The sequence below is a fragment of the Crocuta crocuta genome, unplaced genomic scaffold, assembly GCF_008692635.1.
Source record: "Crocuta crocuta isolate KB4526 unplaced genomic scaffold, BGI_CrCroc_1.0 scaffold310, whole genome shotgun sequence".
NCBI classification, from domain to species: Eukaryota; Metazoa; Chordata; class Mammalia; order Carnivora; family Hyaenidae; genus Crocuta; species Crocuta crocuta.
Window position 1 is genome coordinate 1,956,327 of NW_027532609.1, and position 4,707 is coordinate 1,961,033.

Sequence of the window (4,707 nt, forward strand, 5' to 3'; positions counted from 1 at the left end):
GGCTTGTACCTTGAGCAAAAGGATCAGAGGGGTTTTCTGGAGGAAGGAAGCCGTTCAGGAGGAGTCCTCAGGTAGGGAGGGTTCAAACTGGCTGAGAAGCAGGGGCCAAGAACAGGACGTGTTCAGGCAAAGCAGGAGATGGCTGGAGTCAGTAGCCTGGTGAGGGGTCTCAGTGGGGGGCTGTGAATGCCCAGCTGGGCAGGGGAGTCCCTCACTGGTCTCCGCTGGCCCACCCAAGACAGAAGCCCGTCCTGGTGCCTGGTCTCAGAGAGGGCGATCCCTCACTTACCCTAACAGGCGGGCAGGCAGGTCTGGGCCTCCCACCTCAACCACCGTCAGACAGGGGCCATCAAGTCAGAGCTCTGTCTCCTCACAGACTCCCCAGAGCAGGGGAAGAAGCTCCCAGCAGGCGGGTCCTCGCCAGCCCAGCCAGCCCCACCCCGCCAGCGGGTCACAGGGACCCAGGGACCCAGAAGGGGCTGCCCCAGCCGCACCGCCAGAGCAGGACTTTCCAGGGTTCCAGCCTCAGCCGGGAGCAGGCTATTTTTAGCAGGCTCTCCACAGCAGCGAGCTGTCTCAGAAGTGCCAGCGCACTCAGTCCCACACTGTTCTCGGCTTTTAGCTCTTGCGGGGAGTGATTCTCGCACTCAGCACGCTTCGATTACCAGAGTGACCTGAGCAGCTGCCTCACGTCTCCTCGTCTCCTCGTCTCCTCGTTGACTGAGCCCACGAGGCAAGTGACATGAGAGGAGGCTGAAGGCAGGTCTTTCCCCCACTTCTCACAGCCCTGAGATCCTGCCCCCCCCCCCTCGACAGCCACTCTGGCGCCCCTCAGGGCAAGGGAGCCTGGGGGCAGAGGGCGGGTGGACTTGCTGCCTTGATTTGCAGGACATATCAGGTACTTCATGAGGTGTGAGGTGCATTCCAGGAGCCCCACCTGCCCCAGCCCTCCGCAGAAGGACACCCCCAGGAGGGAGGTGGGTGGGGTACACACCCCAGGGAAGAGGAACCCATTGAGAGAGACTCACACTCCCCTTGACGGAGGGGAGGAGGGGTGAAGAGACTCCAATGTTTTCTGAGGGGCTCAGCAGTGCCAGGAGGGCGATGAACTGTTTTGCACGTAATAAACGGTTCATGCCATTCTTCAATTCCGCAGAGGGTTAGAGGCACGCTGTGTTGATAGGTCTTCCCGTTCTTTAAGAGAACATTAAGATTCAAAATCTGTTGTGGACTTTCCCAGGTTTTAAATGTTGGCAACCAGGTCAAGTTTTTAAAAGAACGTTGTGCAGTCTAAATGGAACGCATCCAGGAACCCGCCTGATCCACTCAGTGGCCAGGAGACGGGAGCGGTGCTAAGCATGGACCCAGCTTTCCAGGACCCCCCAGCTCCAAACCAAGGGGTGCCAGCCTGGGAGGTCCCTCCCTACAGGGGAGAGCAGCCTCAGGACCCCAGACCCCAAAGGGCAGGGCACCATGCTTTAGGGCCCAGCCGGCATTTTTCAAACGGTCGCCCATGGAAACTCGTTCCAAGAGCTGTTTGTAGATGTTCCTTATTTATGGGCTGACACTCGGAATCTCTGGGTTCAACAAAGCAAAGCAGACTTCTTTATCGCAGGAGTTACCCAAGCCTTCACCATGTAACAAAGTGTTTCCAGGAGGTGAGGTTTATGCGATGCTTCTCAAAATATTTCCGCAGGGAACTCACTTTTAGTGCAAACGCATTAACTCTGCAAAGATACTACCATTCCATAGAATGTGGTTCTGGAAGTGTGATTCACCACACTCCTACCCATTCCTCACACTCAACACCCCAGGGTGGCTGTAGCATATGCATGGGAGTAGGGAGAGTGGCAAAGGGGAGGCTGGGACCAGAAGGCACGAGGCAAGAGCATGGCTTTGTCTTGAGGGCAGGGTGTCAGGCCAGGAGGGACATGGGGGACTAAAAGGTAAGCACTCACAGGTCAGAGAGCAGACCCAAGGAGGGGGCCCAGGCCAGAGGTAGGGAAAGTGCTGCAGACTGGACAAGTCCCAGGGCAAAATGGTCAGGACTCGGAGGCTGGAAGGCTGTGCGGAATGCAGGGCAGGGAGGCGGTGAGGATGAAGCCCAAAGAGGGGCTAAAGGGACAGAGCCCAGGGGTGCCTGAGTGGCTCAGTTGGTTAAGCGTCCGACTTCGGCTCAGGTCATGATCTCACTGTTTGTAGGTTCGGGCCCCACGTCAGTCTCTGTGCTGACAGCTAGCTCAGAGCCTGTTTCAGATTCTGTGTCTCCCTCTCTCTCTGACCCTCCCCTTCTCATGCTGTCTCTCTCTCAGAAATAAATAAAACATTTAAAAAATAAATAAATAAAAAATAAAAAATAAAGGGACAGAGCCCAGACTGAGGCCCCCCCCTCCGTATGCCCTGCCACTACCCATCTCATAAGGGAGCGTAGCTCAGGCAAACTTAAGCCACCTGTGGTTCCCATGGCAACCATGGGAGGGAAGCAGCAGGCCAAGCAGGGATGGAGAAGTGAGTGGGAAGGGGCTGCTGTCCTGATCCAGGCCCTGTGAGCCCCAGGAGTTCAGAGCCTGGACCCCGTCCCCCAGGAAGCTGACAGTGGTCAGAGAGTGGCCAGGAGAGAATAGCAGGGCCCTGCCTGCTCCTGCCCCCCAAGAGGCCTGCTCCCAGAGCCCAGTTAAGAAGATGATCCAATTCTTGCTGCTACAGTGAACCCCAACATCACTGTGGTCCAGCCTGTGTCCAGGGACTCTCACAGCCCCCGTCCCTAGGCAGGGGTGAGTCCCACGACTGTCTCTCTGTTGTCCACCCCCCCCCCCCAGCCACAAAGCTAATTTTAGCCCTGACATCAGACTGCAGCCAGGGGCATTGGGTCGGAGAGGACTGTATGTCTGCCCAGCTAAATGCTGGGAGCTCTGAAGGCCCTGGGTGTCCAGAAGGAGGGCTGGATGGCGACTGTCCCCCACCCTTAGACCACTGTCTGCCACGCAGGCCTTCCTGACACTCCCGCCCCCACTGCTCACCTCCCTCTAGGACTTGCTGCTCTCCTGGGGATCCACACCCACCCAACAACCACACCCTCAGCCAGACCCACAGGCCCTACAAGAGCTGGCTCTGCCCATTTTTGGCTAATTCCCATTGCTCCAGGCTCTCTTTCTGACCTAGTTAGGCTGGTTAGTAGTTAGCTGTCCCCACCCGCGCACAGAGCCAACATGCTGTACCATCTATGTCCCTACAGATGTTTCCAGCAACCCCAGAGCTACATGCTAAAATCCTACCTGTGGTTCAGACTAAATATCACCCCCTCCATGAAGCATTCCCCCATGCCGTAGTCGGAGCTAAATTCAGACGCCTCTGTGCGCCCGGCCTCCCTGTATCCCTCTATGTGGCTATTTGTGCACCCACTGTCTCCCACATGAGGCTCCAAGCCCCTGACAGTCCTGTTCATCTGTTTGCCCTGTAAACGGAGCCTGATGCTTGGCATACAGTGGGCACTGCTGGGGCCTGGAGAGGGTGAGTGGGGCCTCCAAGAGGCGAAAGAAGCGGCCGATCCCAGTTCAGCCACTGGTTTGCCCTGTGGCGATAGTGGCCTGTCGCCATCCCCAATCTACTATAAATAAACTACCCACTCCCAGGCCTGAGGGCCCCCTCTGCAGCGTCCCGGAGTAGGCCTGAATGTCTGACCCCAGAAGACACTCACTGACCTCTGGCCTGGCAGAAAATGACTCAGGCCAGACACTCCCACTAAGTGCCTTGACCCTAGACCTTCCACCCGACGTAGTCGGTTCACAACTAAGGCAGAAGCCAAGGGCATGTGCTCAGGGCGGCCAGGATGTTAGATGCAGCGCCACCGTGGAGATGAAGAAGACGGAGACAGGAGCAGAGGACAGAGGAATGGCTCTGCGGTCCCAGCCTCAGCCACAGCCCTCCCTCCACAGACACCTCACCCACCCACCGGTCCCACCCCCACCCCTGCTCTGTGTCCAGGCCCCGGGCCACAATGCCCCGCGTGTTCATGATGCTGATACAGTGCCTGTGGCCCCACAGCCCAGGTGACTGCCCAGCTTGGGGCAGGGAAGGCTTGGCGACCCTAGAAGGACCACGGCATAGAGAACACTCCGTGCCCTCCCATGCCCTTCTCTGCTGTGGGAAGGTGGGCTCCCTGAACACAGTTGTGAGCCCTACATCCCAGCCCATGGGAGAAGACAGCCCTCAGGAGTTCAGGCCACAGGGGTCAGGGGACCTAATGCCAGGCACCGGCTTTGGGAGAGACAGAGAGCTGCCTCCAGGCCTCCGCTTACCAGCCCACAGAGAGGCTTCCAGAGAAGCCAGCAGGGAGTGAGGCGCCCGTCTAAGGGCCATCCCTCCACCGTCCCACCTGATGCAAAGATCCTGCTGCTAAAACCCCCAGACCGGGGGCTATGGGCGGGCGTGCTAGGCTGAGGCAGGGTGTGCGGAGGCCACTGCCTCCGGGGGCCACTGCCCCTCCCTGGGCCTCACTTTCCCCCGTATGAGTTCTGTGTCCCAGTATGGAAGCTTCCACAGGCTGCGTTGGAGCTCCTCCGATTCCATCCAAGCTCCCAGGGCTGAGTGCACACCAGGCCTGGCACAAACGTGTTTCCTCCCTCCCTCCTGAGTCGGAAGATACTGGAAGAGGGGCAGGTGGGAGAGGCCCCGAAGGCCTAGGAGGGAGCAGGCCCAGGAATGACC